General features: G+C 37.3%; 1 long non-coding RNA gene across 1 annotated transcript; it reads left to right on the forward strand.

The window, feature by feature from the left end:
* Nucleotides 1-1113: 1113 nt before the first annotated feature.
* LOC136205811 (uncharacterized) lies at nucleotides 1114-5144 on the forward strand. Its single transcript, XR_010676090.1, has 3 exons — nucleotides 1114-1358; nucleotides 2490-3986; nucleotides 4109-5144. It is a non-coding gene; the product is annotated as an uncharacterized lncRNA (long non-coding RNA).
* Nucleotides 5145-22055: the final 16911 nt, after the last annotated feature.

Genomic DNA, 22055 nt, shown 5'->3' on the forward strand with positions numbered 1-22055 from the left:
TGTATATTAACCTGCTAAACTTAATATTATTGTTCTTCTAAGTGCACTTAAAGGCTAATGAAATATTTTAAACAAATTCAAAAGTTATTACAACATCTTGAAAGTTGAGTGAACTAATAGAATAATTTGAACAATTACAATGACTTTTGATGTTAAGCCCAATAAATTATTTATCAAGTTTCAATTCACTCTAATACTTGTCTAGAGTTAGGTTATACTTACTTTGTCTATAAAATATAATCCATCTTATTTTATTGTATTTTATTTTATTTCAATACTTTAAAGTAAAATTATGAAATTGATTTGAATTAAAAACTAAGATAAGGAAAAGGTAAATAATTTTTGTTCAATATGCTTTAATAAATTATGCTAGTTAATTCGTGCATATTTTAAAGTTTTTAAGTTTTATCTTAATTTACGGTTCAACCACTCCATTTGTTTTTGCATGCGAAAGTACAAAATTACAATTAGTTATATAACTAAAAAATTTATATTCTGTAGTTTTCAAATTTAACCAACACAATATTTCTATACTTGTATATATATCAATATACAAAAAAAAAAAAAAAAATCCATCATTTAATCTCTTAAATTTTTATTCTCATTTCTTTTTTGGGTAATATAAGATTGGGCCTGAAGTTTCGGTAGTGGACTTATTGTAAACAGATTGGTAACAATATTGTTTTGGCTAATGGTTTTATTTGTATAAATAATATAATATTTTTAAATTAATATTAAATATTATTTTAAATTTTCACAATTTTACAAAAAAAAATACTCTTTTCATTTTATCCATAAAGCTTATTAGAGATAAAAAAAAACAAAATTCACATTTACAATTTTATATACTTTACTTCTAAATTTTTAATTTAAAAATATTTTTCATTTATTCTTTTAATAAAATAATTCTACATCACTAAATTAAGGTTTTATAATTATATACAAATAAATCAATTACTATATATTAGAGGGATTAGAATTAAATAGAAGAAAAGCATAAAATAAAAAATAAAGATTGTATTATTATCATTTACCTTATAATTATGGCGACTCTTTTAATAAAGTAATTCTACATCACTAAATTATGTATTATTATTATTTTTCTCACCCATCCACACACACTCTCTCTCTCAAAAGAAATCTAGAGATGGAGAAGAAAATAACAGTAAAAAGGAAGAGATGGAGGCCAAAGAAGTATGATCATTTTATCGAACAAACAACTCTGTTGGCTTCTCCGCCATCAGGTTTTTCGTGTCCCTTATCGGTCACTTGCGAGAAGCTCCCTAGAGGGCGTCCCTGTGGTTCCAGCGGGCTGCATCTCCTGGCTTCCCTTGGCAAGTTATGATAAATTACTAATGGTATTATTCTTATTTGTGGTATTGTATATATTTTTCACATGCACATATTTAAATTATTTCGAGTTTTTTCCCATTACAGTTTAGAAAATCTTAATCCCTTGTTCTCAACCATTTATTTTGAAATGAAGAACGAACATCATATACCATTGACCCGTGCTTTAAAGTGTATGGATCTTGTGTCATCATAGACTCAATGTGTTTATTATATAGATTTTATGCTTACTTTAAGAAATTGAACTACTAAGAGTTGGAAATTGATTAATTGTATGAAATTCTTGTAAATAAATAATGAATTAGTAGAATTTAAATTAAATCAAATCCTTAAGCAAAATTAAAATATTGAAATAAAAGGTGAAAATTTATCTAAGATGGCTTGCCATGAAGCCAAAGCTTAATTTAATATGTTTATGGCTTAAGGGGAAATCAAAGCCAAAGCCAAAGATTCTCATTATCATTGTTTGGTTGCATATATTTTATAGTGAAATAGGAATTTCATTCCCATTAACAGTGGAATCACCCATTCCCCTCTAATCCGACTTCAATCATTTTTCATTTCCCTATAATCAAGCAAAACAACATTGTTTTCTTTTTCTTTTTAATTCAACATTAAAAAATCAATTTTCATTAAGTATTTTTTATGATTTTTATATAAAATTACTTGATTTTACTGTTGTGATATAGTTATTATTTATTATTATTAACAATAAATTCTCCATTATATTTCTATCAAATAGATATTAAAATATATAATACATAAATTAATAAATGAAAAGTAAGTAAATAAATAAATATAATGAATTAGTATTTAAAAATGGTATTATTAATATTATATTTTATATTGATTTTTACTTCGATTATTAGAGAACTAAACAACTTCAAAAAAATTCTGATTCCAGATTGAACCAAACAAAATAAATAAATAGTCATTCCAATTATGATTCCATCACCTTTCGATTCCGAAATTTGAACCAAACACCCCTTTAATTTTTATATTACCTAATAATGAACCTCAATTTATCTTAAAAAGAAATAACTTCAATTTATCTTTTAATTATGTGTTTATTCTTGATAGGAATGAGGCAAGAATTAATCTTGTTTTAATTCTCATTAATTTTCACAATGAAATTACAGACTTATATAGACTAAGAAGATGACGTTCATACAAAAACAATACTGCTAAGGAAAAGAAAGAAAACGGAAAGGACAATTCTGTTGTAACCGAAAGTGTGCTGCTTGCCTTCGTGGAGGTGTGATCATCGTTGATTGAGTACGGTGCAAATGGATGTTGTATGATGAGTAAGGGGATGATTAGGTGAAACACAGGGCACGTGGACGGTTTCTAGAAGGAAAGTTACCGTTTGGATTTAAAAAGGAAAGACAATAGGTAAATGGGGGCAAAAGAAGAATCGGAGATTTTGACTGGAAATTTGCATCGCTGATCAGGAGAGAGTTGGGCTGAATTCAACACCCTTCCTCAAACTTGACTTGGTAAAGGTTAATCAAGCCAAGTTTGGATAAGAGGAAACGCAGTTGTGGAGAATGTTGGGCTTTAGTGAAGAGGTCTGCAAGTTGCAAGGCAGATGAGATCAGCATCAAACGGATCAAACCGGATTGTACTCTTTCCCTAATGATATGGCAGTCGATGTGCTTGGTTCTTTCATGGAAGACGAGGTTCTGAGCTATATGCATGGCTGAGGTATTGTCGTAGAAAAGCAGCGAGGAGACATCAGTTGGTATAGTGAGATCATGTAGAAGGTTTGTAAGCCAGTGCAATTCACATGATGTGGAAGCCATAGCTCGATATTCCACTTTGGACGAGGATCGTGAGACAGTATTTTGCTTTTTGGACTGCCAAGAGATCACTGCTGACCCCGGAAAGACTACATATCCAGTTAGTGACTTTCTTGTATTTGGGCATGTTCCCCAATCTGAGTCTGAAAAGGCCTAGAGCTGAAGGTTGTTGTGTGCATGAAAGAATAAACTGAGACCAATTGTGCCTTTGAGATACCTAAGTACTCGATGGGTGCGTTGTTGATCATCTGAAGTGGGCTTGTTTAGGTGTTGGGAGAGTTGGTTTACAATATAAGACAAGTCTGGTTTTGTATGTGTGAGGTAAAACAACTTTCATATCAATTGTCGATAGGAGGTGATATCCACCAAAGTATCAGCTTGGGGGTCTAGCTTGTGATTTGGTAAAGCTGGTGATGAAACTGGTTTGCAAGCAATGAATTGGGTTTCCTGTAGCAGCTCTAGAATGTATTTCCTCTGTGACATGTGAAGACCTTTTTCATTGCGAGTGAACTCAAAACCTAGAAAGTAGTGGAGTGCCCCCAGGTCCTTTATGCTGAACTGGACATCTAGTTGTTTCTTGGCTGCTTTGATTGCCTCTTCATCATTCCCAGCCAAGATTACATCGTCTACGTAGACCAGCATTGTAGTGATGGATTTTTCCCTTTTCTTAATGAAGAGAGAAGGATCATCAGTGGTTTGGATATATCCCATGCCTTTTATTGCTAGTGTGAGCTTTACGTTCCACTGTCTGCCTACTTGTCTAAGCCCGTATAGTGACTTCCTCAATCTACACACCTATTTTGATGATGTTGCCTGTATCCCTGGTGGCAATGTCATGTATACCTCTTCTTCAAGTTCACCATAGAGATACGCATTATTAATATCAAGCTGTTGAATGTTCCAATTCTTAGCTGTTGATATTGTGAGTAATGTTCTGATTGTGGTGAATTTTGCTATAGGGGCAAAGGTTGCAGTGAAGTCCACTCCTTCTTGCTGGGTATATCCTTTGGCGACCAGTCTTGCTTTGAATCTGGCTATGCTTCCATCTACCTTGTGTTTGAGCTTGAAGATCCATCCGCATCCGATTGGCCTCTTCTCTTCAGGTAGCGTTGTTAACTCCCATGTATTGTTTGATTCAAGTGCCAATAGTTCTTCGTTCATTGCCTACTGCCAATTAGGATCTAGTTGAGCTTGTCTGTATGATGTTGGTTCGGAGTGGCATGTAACATTGATTGCAAAGGCTTGTTTCTTGTGAGACAATTGCTTGTATGATAGGTATTTTGCCAATGAGTGTGGTGAATTTGGTGTTGTAGGTATTGTGGTGCCATGTATTAATGCCATATGGTAATCCTTTAGATATGTGGGTGCATTCCTTGTTCTAGCTGATCTTCCTGGCATTTGTGTTGATTGTTCAATGGTTGTGTCACGTTCTTCTTCTTCTTCATTCATCTCTGCATGTGTTAGATCAATATCTGTATTTTGCATAACAGTTGGCGATGATGAGTCCAGTTCAGTAGAGTCTTGTGTCTCATTCTCATTATCTTTTATTGCATCATGGAATGTGTCCAATTCATCTTCGCTGTAAGGATTAATGTCTATTGATGAACTAGCATTGGAGAATGGAAATTGTTCTTCATAGAATTTCACGTTCCTGGAAAAGAAAAACATGTTAGTGTTCAAATTTAGTAATAATGTAAGTAATAATCTATTTTTTTAATTAATATGATATTTTGAGTAAGATATTGGCTTTCACGCAAAAAGATTATAAAGCAGTTTGCATTCTTTCTGCTACTGGTGTTGTCTCAAGTGTTACTATTTGTCAACCTGGTTCTTCTGGTTACATTTTATGATATGAGGTACATATTTTACATCATTAGGATAAATATAGAATTCGACTAATAGTGTTAGTATTTTATTAATGTGTCGTAATAATGTATTAACTTATTGACTTATCATGTTGACTTTACTAATTTGACACATTTTGAATTGTTGATTTGTCCATTGTCACATCAACAACGTCAAATAATATTAGTTGTTTTTTTTTTGCTAGTGGTGTGAAACACATAATTTCTTTTGCAATAAAAAAATAAACTTAATATGCTAAGAGCTCCATGAGCTTACACAGTATCTTATTGACCCATTAAACTTTCTTAAATTGAGAAAGCCTGCAAAATCTTCGATAGATGCTTATTGTTAAATGGTATTAATTATTATGAAAATGTGAGAATTTCTAGTCAAATTGGATCCGAAGAAAACTGCACCACACCAACTTTTTTTTTTTGCAGTAAATCAAGATCTAAAATTTGATGTTCAGAACAACACAACTTTGGGATTTCTGATGAAATCAATATCATCTCTATCTTCTAGATTAGACGATTTTTAAAATCTTGACCAACCAACTCTTATTGAAGGGATCTACTTTTTAAGTGATTAAACAAAATATAAATTTCCTTTCTAAAAACAAAATATAAATTAACTCCATCATTAATTGTTTAAATCTAATCAATAATATTAATAAAATATTTAATAATATATAAAATCAATCTAATCTTTCCATAAATACTTATTTTATGAATTTCTTGTATAATTTACTTATTAGTTAACAATTTTAATTTTATACAAGTCCATTGTCTAATTAAAAAAAATAAAATCACCTACATATAATTAATATAATATTTGGTGAGAGTCTTGTTAGTATAAATAAAATTCATTAAAGAAAAAAACAAAAGAAGCAAAAAAAAAAAAATGGTTGTGTGACATGTATGGTAACTTAATTTTAATGTTGCCATATGTCATAATTAAGACATATTATATTTACCATAAGTGGAGGAGCTAAGAACTTATTTAGACTTGAGCAATTGGGGGTAATTTTGCAAAGTCCAAGCCATTAGGACTACACAAACTTTTTTTAGCCTTCAAAACATTAAAACATCATCGTTTTGGTGTGTTCATTAAAATATTAAAAGTGTCCAATTTAAAAAATGTAAGTTATTTAAGTCTCAAAAAAAAGAAATTGATTTTTTCTAATGGAAAAACAATATTATGGAGAAGGCAATCGTGCAGCTGACGGATTGGCGAACTTTGCAAGTCTAGAGTATCCTCTTCGATGATGAAAGAGGCTTAGTTTTAAGCTGAGTTATTTATTCTTAGGTCTCTCTTTGTTGTCTTTTTTTCTCAGTTTTGCTTTTTCTTTTTCTCGGGCCTTCAGCCTTGTTAAAAAAACGAGGAGGATAAATTTACGAACAAAATTGAAACTTAATTCAAACAAAAGAAAAAGACACGAATTTCTTTTTTTTAGGATGGAAAGATAGGAATTTCTAGTTTGGTATATATTAACGAGTTGTATGCATGGTGGAGATTGAGTATAAAATAGGAAAAATTACAAAATTGGATCAAATGGAAGGTCCATTTATATATTTAGACCAATTACCCAATCCATTACATATCTAGACTATTTATTTATATTTTCCAAAATACCCTTCATATATATATAACACTTAGATATTTCTTACTCTTTCTTCTTTCTCTCTTCCGTTTGACTTTGCATTTTTCGCAATTTGCGAAGCCTACGAAGATAATACTACTTAAGAACATGAAATTTACTTCACATTTTAAATCTAATCACTAATATTAATAAAACATTTTATAATATATAAAATCAATATAATATTTTCATGCGTACTTATTTTATGAATTTCTTGTATAATTTACTTATTAGTTAACAATTTTAATTTTATACAAGTCCATTGTCTAGTTTAAAAAAAAAATCACCTACATATTATTGGGATCTCCTGCGTACACTGGTAGGGGAATCTACGCTTCCATGGGTCATTTTAGGAGATTTCAATTGTGTTCTTCGGGGGGAGGAAAATGAGGGGGGGAGCAGCGGTACTAGACTATTTAATGCAGGATTTTCAGAGAGCAGTTGGAGATTGTGGGTTACATGAACTGAGCCAGAGGGGTTCCAATATGTTTACTAATTTCACCCTGTCTTCTCTTTTGTCTGGATACTCTGATCATTTACCGCTTTTATTAACACTGGGTGACCTAGTGCATAGTAAAAGGAGGAGGAGGTTCTACTTTGAGGGAAGCTGGTTAAAGGAGGAGGAATTCCCTATTTTGGTGAGGAATTGGTGGGGCCAACATGGCCCAGGCCCACTTGAGGCTAGGTTGAGAAGTTGTGTACAAGCTATAGAAGACTGGGGCAGACACTACAATACCCAGTTTAAGAGCAAAATTGTGAAATGGAGGGGTCAGATGGACATATTACAGGATAAAAAAGACAGAGCATCCATTACTCAATTGTTTCTTGCTAAACGAAAATTGAATAATGTACTGAAGGCTGAGGAGAGTTTCTGGAGACAAAGAGCAAACGCACACTGGTTAAAGGAGGGTTACAGAAACACTTAATTCTTTCATGCTAGTGTTAAGGCAATGAGACAACAAAATCTGATTAGGCCCCTAACTGATGAGGCGAGGTTGGAAGTCAACACTCAAGATGGATTACTCAACCTAGCACATAAATATTTCAGCTCAGTTTTCTCTGCAGCTGGCACCAGAGCGACAGATACAATGTCAGTGATTTTTCTTTTGATCGATGATAATACTAATTCACTCCTCATACCTCCAATTGACGGCACTGAGGTTAAGGATGCAGTATTTTCTATGGGTGCGGATAATTCGCCTAGACCGGACGGATTGAACCCGAGTTTCTATCAAGCTTTCTAGGAAACAATTGGCGTGGATGTAGGGTCGGCTTGTCAGGATTGGCTGGATCAGGGATTATTCCCGCAGGAACTGAATGACACCACTGTGGTACTTATCCTAAAATGTGAAAACCCGAGATCATTAAAGGATTTGCACCCTATTTCATTATGTAATGTCCTGTATAAAATTTTTGCAAAGGTTTTGGCTAATCGTTTCAAAAAGGCCCTTCCAATTATAATTGGAGAGACCCAATTTGATTTTTTCCCTAGGAGATCTATAATTGATAGTGTGCAAGTAGCATTTGAAACCATACGTCATATGAAAAGGCAGACCAAAGGCAGTTCAGGGCAGGTGGCCCTGTAAAGTGACATTAGCAAGGCCTATGATAGGGTGGATTGGACTTTCTTGAGACATGTCATGACAAATATGGGTTTCAATGAGAAATGGGTACAATGGATTATGTTATACGTCACTTCTGTGAGGTATCGGGTGGCAGTAAATGGAGACAGGATGGATCAGATTGTACCTGGCCGAGGACTCAAACAATGTGAGCCACTATCACCTTATATTTTTATCATGTGTGCCGAGGAGCTATCTAAGCTAATCATGACAGCAGAAAACTAGAATCGTATATCAGGTTGCAGAGTTTCTAAGCAGGCACCTTCAGTAACGCATCTGTTCTTTGCTGATGACAGTTTTCTCTTCTTTGTGGCCAAGGTCACTGAGGCACGGGAGATCATTAAGATTCTGACTGAATATGAAATTGCATCGGGACAAGCGGTCAACTTAAATAAATCCTGAGTGTTCTTCAGCTCCAATGTTGGTTTAGAGACGAAAGATGAGATTAAAAGGATCCTAAATGTGTATTCACCACTTGATATGGGCCGGTACCTTGGGTTGCGTCATTGATTGGCTGGTCTAAAAGACGCATATTCCTCTTCTTAGTGGACAAGTTGCGTAGGAAGTTCAGCTGGAGTCTGCATTTTCTATCTCAAGCCGGGAAGGAAATCTTGCTGAATTCAGTGGCTCAGGTGTTTCCTACTTTTTACATGAGTATGTTTCTTATCCCAAGGTTTGCTTGTGATGAGTTGCAAAAACTAATGAATTTATTTTGGTGGGGTTCGAAACTTGAGGGGAAAAAAGGGATACACTGGTTTGATTGGGCTAAATTATGTAGAGATAAAGATGTAGGTGGGATGGGGTTTAAAGACTTGCATGTATTTAACTTAGCCTTATTAGGGAAGCCGAGATGGAAATTGATTCATAACCCAAATACTTTAGTAGGTATAATGTTCAAAGCTAAATATTACCCAAAGGCAGACCTATTGGTCTCCAAATTAGGCAATAATCCTAGTATGATTTGGAGAAGTATTTGGGAGGGAGTGAATGTCCTGAAGTTGGGAGTTAGATGGAAAGTGGGTGATGGTCAGCCAATTAGAGTGTGGGAAGACCATTGGGTGCCCAATCTAAATAATTTTTGTATAAATTCATATCAAGTTCCTGGACTGGAAGACCTAAGGGTAGCTGATTTATTGATTGAGAATGGGAGGAGATGCGATATGGACAAGTTGCAGGGTTATTTTAGCGAGTCTAAAGTTGGGGCCATTTGTGATATTATTTTACCTTTTAGGACTGGTGAGGATGTTTGTGTGTGGCACTATACAAAGGATGGGATATATAGCGTTAAATCAGGTTACTATAAAGGGATGGAGAGTGGAGAAGGCGAGTCGCTTTATGGGGGTTGGAAGCGATTGTGGAAATTAGATGTGCCACCAAAATTGAAATTATTTGTTTGGCGTGTGGTTGCGGGTTGTTTACCTACTAGATAAACACTCATCCAAAAAAGGGTACCAGTGACCCTTGAATGTCCAGTGTGCGTGGAAGAGGATGAAACAAATTTACACCTATTTACTAGCTGTTGTTTTGCAGGTGAATTATGGCGGGAGGTGGATGTAGCGGGTCTCTGATACTGGCAGACTGCAGTTGGCGGAGTGGCTGATCTGAAAACTGGAATGAGTTAGTCAGGACACCTCTGTGAGGGTCTGTTACGGGTTGCAAGCCATTTGGGAACATAGAAATCGGGTTCTATAGTAGAGCGAATGATGGCCGGTAACACAAACTTGGCGTAAGGTATTCGACGGCTTTAAAGAATGGCGGGCGTTCAGATTTACTCTGCCAAATCTTCCACGCATGACAGCAGTAGCACCACCTGGATGGATCCCACCGACGGCTGGATTTCTTAAATGCAACACAGATATTGCGATATTTACGAACGATGGCAACAGTGGGCTCGGGGCAGTGGTAAGGGATGCCACAGGGTCAAGGTTTTTTATAGCAGCAGCCTGTTGCACGGGATCAAGGAACCAACGGTACTGGAGCATTATCTCTTCGTACTTGCATGCTTTGTCTTGCACACCACAACTACAGGTCTGTGCAGTTCGAATCCGACGCCAAACTGGTAATTGACGCCATCCACTCCTCTCGGAGTGACCTTTCTGAATTTGGGTCAATTGTTCAATACTGTAAGCATATTTTGTCAGTTTATTCTAATTTTAAAGTCTCATTTATTCCTCGCCTAGCGAATGGTGCTGTCCATTCGGTAGCAAGGTAAGCCCGTTCCAATGCTAGCGACTTTGTCTCGACTGTAACGTCACATTGGCTGGCGAACATTATTTTTGAGGATATACATCCTACTGTTTAATAATACTTTCGATTGGAAGTCAAAAAAAATAAAACCACCTACATATAATTAATATAATATATGGTGAGAGTCTTGTTAGTATAAATGATATTCATAAAATTCATTAAAGAAAAAACAAAAGAAGCAAAAAAAAAAAAAAAGGATAGTTGTGTGACATATATGGTAACTTAATTTTAATGTTGCCCTATGTTATAGATAAGACATATTATATTTACCATAAGTGGCGGAGCTAAGAATTTATTTAGACTTGAGCAATTGGGGGGTAATTTTGCAAAGTCCAAGCCGTTAAGGCTGCACAAATTTTTTTTAGCCTTCAGAACGTTAAAACATCATCGTTTTGGTTTGTTCGTTAAAATATTAAAGTTTCCAATGTAAAAAATGTAAGTTATTTAAGTTTCAAAAATAAGAAATTGATTTTTTTAATGGAAAAAACAATATGTATAGAGAAGTGATACAGATCGGTTTCGGGACACGTTAGTTTTAATCGTAAACTAACAAAGATATTTTTTCTCAAGCTAAACTTGAAGGAGTTAATCCCGGTTTTATGGACTAAATCCATAGGAATAGTGAAATCCCCATTGTTGAAGGTGAACAATCTTAACAAAGCTTCTTGACGAAGATGATAAATTTGATTGATAAAAAGTTAAGCAACAATTACAAGAAAGAGATGTATTTATACCATCTCAAAATCCTAAAACAAAATTACATAAAGGCTAGCTTACATAATTAACTAAAGAGTAAGGTGATGCGGATTCCGTGAAGAACCCGATCTGAGGGATAAGTGTACCCTGTCGTTATCAAGTAATAAATTTCTGGGTTTAAGTCCAGGTTATCGTCCACAGGATTTATTTCTGCAAGTACCGAATTACTAAGTCTCGGATGTTATCTAGGCTTAAGGGGTTTGAGTTGGTTTTGTTTAATTAATCTACTCCTAGGTTGGTTTGCACTAATCCTAACTAGATTATCTAATTCTGACTAAGTTATTCTAACCCTAACTAAATTACTCTACCCCTAATTAAGTTAAACTACTCCTAAGTGATCTTTTGTCAATGCAATCATCTAAAGGATCATGGAGGGATACGATGATAATGGAAATAGATTGTTTAAACAATTGAATTAAAATCTAAGTCACTTGTGTTCGAGGCGATTAACCCGACCTATCCTCCTAAAGTTCCTAGTTCGTGATTCCCTTGTAAGGCCGAAACTAGCTCTAAGGCTCAGTAATTTGGGCTTAATCTTCTATAGGGTCGTCAATCCTATAGGCACTAACTAGGTCAGATTCAGCTCGCAATATGTGCCAACTTGATTTTGGGATTATCGAATGAGTTAAACCAATCAAACAAAGCGTAAGACAAAGATTCAAAGCATTAAAACAATTGAAGAAACAAAACTATTATATTAATCAAAGATGGAGAACATTGTCACGAAGTTACAATAAGCCTAAGATTCATAGCATGTATCATAGGATAAACAAGATATAAAAGAAGAAAAATCCCTTTCAGGGAACTTGTCAACCAATGCATGCGTCTTCCTAGGACTTAAGGATGGAGCTCGAGCAATCCTCGGTGAATGGAGCTTTGGAGGCGTCTTCAATGGAGGTTTGAAGGTTTTTGGAGGAGGTGGAGAGGATTTCTCGAGGTGGAAGATAAGAAAATTACAAAAACAAAAGATATTTAATTTACAATTGGAAATTCCTATTTATAGCCGCGTCTCGGGCCTCGTTTTGACCTAATTTCGTGTCCTTGTTGGTGTAGGAAGACGTGGGGCCGAACGTGGCTTTGTGGGGGCGGAATTGGTCTTTTTGACCAATTCCCGCAGGTCTGCTCGCCGAGCAGGAAAGGCTGCTCGCCGAGCAGGATTGCGACGAGCAGCCCCTGCTCGCCGAGCAGGCGCCTGGTGGCCTGCTCGGCGAGCAGGCACTTCCTGCTCAGCGAGCAGGCACACTGCCGGGGCAGTGCCTGGGCGCTGCCTGGGCTGCTGCCCGGGCTGCGTGCCGATGCTCAATTCGCCGAGCGGCTGCCGGGGGGTCCTGCTCGCCGAGCGTTTTCGCCCGAAATGCGCTCGATCCGTGCCGAATGACTTCTATACCCTTTTTCGTCCGAACTTACACCTGCACACGCATAAAAACTCCAGGAAACATTAGTCTAAAAGCCAAATTGATCCGTCAATCGCTTATTTTGAGCAAACGCTTCGTTTGGTGCGACTTTTAACGGACCAATTAGCTTCAAAAGATAACGGAATTCTAATATGCATGTTATTTCGGCCGTATTTGCCTAAATTGATCACAAAACGAGCCTAAACAACGAAAAGTAAATAGAACGTTTCCAATTTCTAACTAACTCACACAAAAGCATTTAAATGCGAGAATTGCTCGCTTATTAACCAAATTACTCTAAAAACCGTCCTAAAACCGTACCCAAAGATAGGGGTTTTTGACCCCTATCATAAGGTTATGGGCAAAATAGGGTAATACTAAGGAGGTGGCATAGGTGTAAATATAGGAGTGGTAGAGTTATAATTAGGGAGTGGCAAAGGAGTAATTAAGGGGTGGTCTCCCCCTTATCCATAGTATGAAGAACTTGGGGAGGAAGTATTCTTCGGATTGGGCACGCTCGGCGTATCTTCTTTCACGCTCCGCGTGAGTGCATCTCTGGACTTGAAGACTCTCGTTGGTGGCCTTCATGCTCTGCGCCCTTGAGAGTACGCCCCGCGTATATGACCTTCTGGAACTGGTTCTCTCTGAAGGCTCGATCCATGCTCCGCGCCTTGGACAACACGCTCCACGTGGAATGCTCTAGTGACCTCCCTTCCATGTGGTTTTCTTCCTTCCTTCTTAGCTTCGGATTTACACTTCGCGTGTTCTATCTCACGCTCCGCGTACGAGCGCAAGATGCCCTCATCATACTCCTCTTCTTCAAAAGAGTTGGTCCCCAACTCAGTTATAGAACAAGGATGGTGCTTGGCAGGTGTTATCCACTCCATATATTGCCGGCTTTTCCTTCTCTTCATGAACTCTACCCACATATCAACTTGTGTCTCGCTCTTGGTGCTTATCCCCATGATACTCGCTTTAATCTCCGACCGACATCAACCGGAATATCTCATCAAAGTTGGTCAAACCAATCCTCCACAATGTCTTGGAGGCTCCTCCACACTCCCACGACATGTTGAACCGACCAACCTCAAACCCCCTTGATCTCCACTTCACAAACATGGACATTGGTCACAACTTCCTTTCGTTCATTGTCAATATCAGTGGAAAATCCCGGCGACACTTGTCAACCCACTCCATAGTGATCCCAAGGACACTTGTATCAACTCCTTCTTTGCCTTGGGTTAACAATCTCCCGACTTCTAGAGTTTCCACTTCACTAACTTGGCCCCACTCAACACTCTCCGATTCATCATCATCTTGGAGCCAACCTTCTTTACTATCATAAGTTTCTTCATTTCGGCTCCACTCAATATTCCCAAACTCACCTTCATGACGGAACCTACTCCCATCATACTCATATTTATCCTCATTATGGTCTCGTTCAATGTCCTCCAATTCATCATCACAATGGAATCTACCTTCCTCATCTTCATAAGGAGCCTCATGTTGATCCCACTCAACGTGTCGAAGCTCACCCTCATCATAGTAAACTCCACCTTCCTCTTCTTCATAAGCGGCCCCATACCGGTTCCACTCAATTTTCGACGGTCATCCTCCTCAATTCCCTTCTCTATCTCATCTTCTTTAGGATCATATGCAATTTCACTCTCCTCTTCGTCCTCAATCTGTTCTCTCCCATGACCTATCGTGTAACCCCCTTACTAGGATCATATGATATCTCACACATCATTAGTTATAGACATGCTTTCAAGTCTCAATCATATAAACTTCAATCTCATATAAACTTTACATATTATACATAAGAGAAAGCATTTACAATTTACAATACACGTTTAAGTCATTATCCTACATAGAGGATTTACAAAACAAAAGTACATCACAATACTCCAAAATGCCTAGATGAGAATGGACTGACATTACCGGTGTGACCTTAAACAAGAAGAACTCCACCTAACCTGTAAAAACTGTTGGCAAGGAGTGAGCTGCCTACTCAATAAACATATTACACATATATGTATATACAAAAGTAATGTAAAGAACACAGTTCAAAATATATCCTCAGTACCAAGTTAGAATTTTCAATAGAAAGATATTCACTTGTTTCACTTAGTATAGTAATACTTATTTTAGAAAGGCCTTGCTGTACTTAGACAATATATATAAAATGGTCCTTGGGCCCAATCTGTATCCCGGCTCACTAAATTCGGAATACAATCATCTGTGCTATGGAGGAGTTAAACTCAACTCACGTACTCATATATCTCAACACATGTGCTTCCGGCTCACAATATTCGGATAGCACTCTCAACTTGGACCATTTCACGTATCCATCTAAGCAAGCTCATATTCATTTATAATCCAACCATTATCCAGTTCTAGTATGTGCACAAGGCTCAACATGCCGTATTTACTCATAACATTGCAACATACTCAATCATATCACTTTCGTATCAATCATAATGTATCACAAACACTCAAACATTATTCACATCATTCACATCAGATTCAACCACATCTCACACTCAACAAGTTACAAGGCACAATACATTCATACATATATAAGCAATATGCTTACCGTCGCACTCAGTTCGATCTATTCTACACGATCGGGTGTGCGTTCAATTACACCTTGTCCTCCTAATGTCACATAACATTTATACAATTAGTCATAACATAAACTTAATGAAAATATAAACTAATGAATGTTATATGATTTACAAGACACTAACTCCACAAAGTTCATGCAATCTAATCATTTTGTCTTAGATTATCACATGACCTACTTGTTGAAACACCTTTCCACAAGATTTTGATTTGACAAAATCATCCATGATTAAGAGGCAATTAAATTTAGATGCTTTGATTTAATTGTACTAATATGTTTGTTAAATATTGAGTGCAAATATATATAAAGTAAAGACAGGACAAAAGTTAGCACGAACGAAGCTGAGTAGAACGCAACTCAGCATAACAGAATAGAAGCTGAGTGGAGTTAAAATTCAGAAGCAAAACGAAGCTGACTAAAGTTGAAGAATTCTTCAGGAGCGGTTAAACAGAACGGAGCTGACCTTGAAGGAACTCAGCATGAACGTTGAACATTCGAAAAGAACAAACGGAGCTGAGTAACAGTCAGGACAGCATGAAGGATTCGTTCACTAAAAGACAAAGTCTGCCAATCTTCAGCACCAATAATTTGAACCTCGAAGACACCTAAAAGACTAATTCCAAGAGTCATGGGACGATGGATTATTGGAAACAGACAACTGGCACAAACAGACAAACCAGACGCTAGAAGACAAACCTGACGCCTGAAGAAAACAGAGAAAAGGAATGGCGGTGCAGTCTTAAGCTATCCAGAAATTGTTCCCCAAAAGAGTCGTTTTGACATTAACGGTCAAGACATTTCAAACGATCAAATCTACAGACTTCCTTCTATAAAAGGACAATCGAAAAACTGGAAATATATGCAAGCATCAAAAGAAAAATACAAAGAGAGAAAGTTTAAAAGCACTCAAATACAAAAAGGATCTTACACCAACTTTTCTATTCTTTGTGTAAATGCTAGATTGAGTTGTAATCATCTAAAGTGTTCTTTAGTTCAAAAAGAACAAGTCTGTGATCAATAGGAATATTGAGAGTGTAAAGCTGAGTGCTTGGTTGTAAGCATTTCAGTGGTAGAGAAATCTAGGTGCTGGGTTGTAGCACTTAGTAGGAGTTGAGTAGACGAATAGAGGAAGGTACTCTTGCATATTCAACTGCCTTGTAATTGGTTTGTGCTCTACCTTTAAAGAGCTCAGTATTGGATTCAAAAAGCCCGGAGGACTCTGGGGACTGGACGTGGGCAGAGAGGCCGAACCAGGATAAGTGATACTGAGTAATCTCTAAACTCTCTCTTATAATTGCATGTGTTGTTTGCTTTATTTACTCAGCATATAAATTGCCTAAGCTGATCCTGAGTAAGTAAGTTCTGCTGAGTTAGAAGCTGACCTCCAAGAGTGTCAATTCCTAACTCTCAAGGAAACAACTTTGGTCAACATCTGACTAAAGCTGTCCAGTGATATATCTCACCAAGCTGACCAAAGGCTGAGTTAATAAACTCTCAAAATAACATCCAGTCAGCTCAATTAAAACACGAAAAAGTTATATTAGTTCCTAACCCCCCCCCCCCCCCTTGGAACTAATTACCAGGGACCAACAAGTGGTATCAGAGCCTAAGCTCACTACTCAAAGATTTAACAATCTTAAGCTGATCCCTAAAAATGGGTGAGAATAGCACTCGTTTCCTTCCTGGAAACCAAACAACGCAGATACTCCCTTAGGGATTATCAATCACTAGACCTCCCCTATTCTTTGGATCTAACTATACTTTCTGGAAGAATAGGATGAAGAACTTTATACAAGCCACAAACATGAGTGCATGGCTTGCAATTGTTCAAGGTCCACATGTGCCATACAAAACTGTTAACAATGAGAAAATTGTTAAAAGTGAGGCTGAGTGGACAGAGGATGACCTCAGAAAATTACAAAATAATGCTTCGGCTATAAATATGCTTCACTGTGCGTTAGATGCTGCAGAATACAATAAGATTTCAGGTTGTGAGTCAGCACAGGAGATTTGGAAGAAGCTTGAAGTGACATATGAAGGCACAAGCAAAGTTAAGGAGTCTAAAGTCAATCAACATATGAGACTCTACGAGCTGTTTGAAATGAAGGAGAATGAAGACATCTCAGAAATGAACGCAAGGTTCACAAACATTATAAATGAGCTAAAAAGGCTTGGAAAGAACTTCACTGAAGAAGAATAAGTGAAGAAAATTCTGAGAAGTCTGCCCAAGAGCTGGCAAGCAAAGAAAACAGCCGTAGAAGAAGCCCAAGACTTGACTACCTACAAATATGATGAGCTGATCGGATCCCTGCTGACCCATGAAATCTCTATGAAAAACTTTGAAGCCAAAGAGAAAGAAAAATCAGAAGATAAGAAACAAAAATCCCTTGTCATGAAAGCTGACTCAACTGAAGCGGAGTCAACTGATGATGAGGAACTGGCCATGTTCACCAGAAAGATGAAAAAACTGTTCAGGAGAAATGATAGAAACGGCAAAAGATCATTTAGAAGAAATGATAAGTACAAAGCTGAGTCAAGTGACAAGTACAAGAAGGACAGCTCGAAATCTGTCACATGCTTTGAGTGTCATCAAACCGGGCACATCAAGTCAAGCTGTCCCAACCTCAAGAAAGAGAAGAAGGGAAGCAAAAAGGCTATGGTAGCCACATGGAGTGACAGTGATGAGTCAACATCATCTGAAGCTGAGCAAAATGAAACAGCCAACATATGTTTTATGGCAGATGATGGAGCTGACCAATCCCAATCTGAGCATGCTAACCTCTCTGATGAAACCGACCAGGAGAATCACAACAATGAGGTAACATCCTTACTTTTGCTTAGAAACGAAATGGTAAATGCCCTGAGTGACTTATATACACTAACTAAAAAGTGTAACAAAAAGATTAAGGCACTCAGCAGGCGCTGTGATGAGATTGAAGAGGTCAAGCTGAGTGACCTCCGATATCTTCTCCAGGACAACTCTGACTTGCATACCAACATGCAAATCTTACATAAGTTTGTCACGGAGGTTCAATCTGAGTCAAAGAAACTTAGAAAGGATATCACAACGTTACAGAGTAAAGGGAAGGGCTCAAAAAGAAATAAAGCCCATGCTGAGTACGCAAATACTAGTCAGCATAAGCAAGTTACTCAATGTGAGTGTTGTGGAAAAAGGGGACACACAAAGGATGTATGTTGGCATAACAAGCGGACTGTCCAATGTGACTTCTGCGGAAGAAAAGGACATACCACAAAAGTATGTTGGCATGCCCAACACAATAATGCTGACTATACTCAGTTCAACCCACAAAGGGTACCTTTTTGTGATTTCTGTGGTAAGCCAGGCCACACGATAAAAGTATGTCGTCACAAGCTAAAATATGATTTTGCACCTGTTTATACTAACAAGAAAGGACCCAAAAGAAATTGGGTACCTAAAAATGAATAGTTTGAACTGCAGGTCAGCTTGACATGCGTGGAGAAGTCAAAACTATGGTATATAGACAGCACATGCTCAAGGCATATGACAGGTGATGAAACTCAGTTCATCACACTAGAGCTTAAACAAGGTGGAAGTGTAAGCTTTGGAGACAACAAGAAGGGTAAGATAGTCGGATCAGGTACTATCGCAGGTAACCCAACTATTGAGTCTGTCTCCTTAGTTAAAGGTCTCAAATACAATCTGCTGAGTGTAGCTCAGCTTTGCAAGAGCGGCAGAAAGGTTGTATTTGATGATACTAAGTGTCAAATACTCGAGGGAAATACAAATGAACTGATTTTAACTGCCCCTCGTGTAGAAAATGTATATATGTTAAACTTAGAAAAACAATTTTCTAAAAACATATGCCTAGTGTCTAAAGAGGACAACTCCTGGCTATGGCATAGAAGACTTGGGCATGTCAGCATGGACCTTCTTGCCAAATTAGCTAGAAAGCAATTAGTTGAGGGATTACCCAAATTAAAGTTTGAAAAAGATCAACTATGTAAAGCGTGTCAGCAAGGCAAACAAACTAAAAAGTCATTTCATAGCAAAAATATTGTCTCAACCAAAAGACCATTGGAATTACTACACTTGGATCTTTTCGGACCTATCCAGCCACTCAGCTTGGGAGGTAAGAAATTATCCTTGGTTATTGTAGATGATTTCTCTCGGTACACTTGGATCATCTTGCTGAGTAGCAAGGATGAAACTTTTGAGATGTTTACCACAATGATAAAAAAAGCTTGAAAATGACAAAGACCTAAGAGTAGCTCACATTAGAAGCGACAATGGTGGTGAATTCAAAAACCAACAGTTTGATGAATTCTGTGAAACCAATGGTATTGACCACAACTTCTCTGCTCCTAGAACACCTCAACAGAATGGGGTCGTTGAAAGGAAAAATAGAACCATTGTCGAAATAGCTAGGACAATGCTGAGTGAAAATAGGCTTCCAAAGTACTTCTGGGGTGAAGCTGTTCACACGGCATGTTACATACTGAATAGGGCTCTCGTTAGACCTATACTTAAGAAAACCCCATATGAGCTTTGGAAAGGACGAAAGCCCAACATTGGATACTTTCGTGCCTTTGGGTGTAAATGCTTTATACTTAACACAAAAGACAACCTTGCTAAATTTGATGCTAAAGCTGATGAGGCGATCTTTTTAGGGTACTCAACAAACAGTAAAGCATATATAGTGTTTAATAAAAGAACTCAGGTTGTAGAAGAGTCTGTACATGTTGAGTTCGATGAAACTGACCCTACAGGTAAGTCAGCTCAGCCTGAAGAAGATGAACCAGGCTTAGCTTCCGCTGATCAACCAGAAGCCTCTGTGTCATCTATACAGGAGCTGACTCAAGGTAAGCAAGAAATTGAAATATCATTTGCTGACCAATCTATTCTTGTAGAGATTGTAGAAACACCTCTTCCAAACGACTCAACACTGCCCAAGGAAATAAAGATCCCAAGAGGACATACAGAACAAGCTATTCTTGATGCCGCCAACAACAAATTAATGACCAGAGATCAACTTAGAAAATACCTCAGCAATGTTGCATTCGTCTCAATACATGAGCCAAAGAACTTTGCTGATGCTGAGCAAGATGAATATTGGATCAATGCTATGCAAGAAGAGCTTGACCAATTCACCAGAAATGAGGTATGGGATTTAGTACCTAAACCTAGGAATCAAAAGCCCATAGGAACCAAATGGGTCTTTAGAAATAAGCTAGATGAGCATGGAAATGTGATTAGAAACAAAGCTCGACTTGTAGCCCAAGGCTATAGTCAGCAAGAGGGTATAGACTATGGAAAAACATTTGCTCCTGTTGCTAGATTAGAAGCTATACGTATATTGTGTGCCTATGCTAGTTACATGAATTTTAAACTATACCAAATGGATGTAAAAAGTGCGTTTCTTAATGGCTTTATAAACGAAGGGGTATATGTTAATCAACCTCCTGGATTTGAAGATCCAAAATTTCCAAATCACGTTTATAAACTCAAAAAGGCCCTGTACGGCCTAAAGCAAGCTCCAAGAGCTTGGTATGAGAGGTTGACCAACTTCCTACTGACCAAGAACTATGTCAGGGGAAAAGCTGACACAACCTTGTTCATTAAGATAAAGGGCAAACATACCCTACTTGCACAGATATATGTTGATGATATAATTTTTGGTGCTACTGACGAATCCTTGTGCAAAGAATTTAGCCAACAGATGCAAACTGAGTTCGAAATGTCCATGATGGGTGAACTCAACTTCTTCCTTGGACTTCAAATCAAGCAAGGAACGAATGGCATCTTTATAAGTCAGTCTAAATACACCAAAGAAATGTTAAAGAAATTCAGCATGGTAGATTGCAAACCAATATCAACTCCCATGGGTACTGATACTGTCCTATGCAAGGATGAAAAGAGTAAGTCAGTTGATAGTAAACTCTATCGAGGTATGATAGGTTCATTACTCTATCTCACTGCTAGTAGACCAGATATTCAATACTCAGTATGCTATTATGCTAGATATTAAGCTGACCCCAGGGAATCTCATCTAACTGCTGTAAAAAGAATTTTTAGATACTTGCAGAGCTCAGTTGATGCAGGTCTATGGTATCCAACCTCAAATGATTTCACACTCATTGGATATACTGATGCTGACTACGGACGAGATAAGCTAGAACGAAAAAGTACTTCAGGAGGATGTCATTTCCTCGGAAGCTGTCTAGTATCTTGGTTCAGCAAGAAGCAATCATCCGTAGCTCTGTCTACAACTGAAGCTGAGTACGTGGCTGCTGGAAGCTGTGTTGCACAAGTCCTATGGATAAAGCAACAGCTTGAGGATTACGGAGTCAAAACAAAGACAATAGAGATCAAATGCGACAACAAAAGTGCCATTGATCTATCTAAAAATCCAGTCCAACACAGCAGGATGAAGCATGTTAGCATAAGGCATCACTTCATCAGAGACCATGTACTAAAAGATGAGATCAAGCTGACCTACGTGCCTACAAACGATCAGTTTGCAGATATCTTCACAAAGCCCTTGGCACGAGAACAATTCAACACACTAAGGGAAGCAATTGGTATGTCAAATCCACTCTAACTAAATCTGTATTGAATAAATTGTCACATGAGTTGAACTTTGAATAATTGTGCAAATGCCATGTTGAGTATATATTGAGTGATGATACTGAGTAGGCATAAAAGCTGAGTAAACATTATATAGGCATAAAAATGAAAAAGCCACCCTATGCTGAATTGACATATATATTGAGTGATGATACTGAGTAGGCATAAAA

The sequence above is a fragment of the Euphorbia lathyris genome, chromosome 9 (genome assembly GCF_963576675.1).
Source record: "Euphorbia lathyris chromosome 9, ddEupLath1.1, whole genome shotgun sequence".
In the NCBI taxonomy this organism is placed as follows: domain Eukaryota; kingdom Viridiplantae; phylum Streptophyta; class Magnoliopsida; order Malpighiales; family Euphorbiaceae; genus Euphorbia; species Euphorbia lathyris.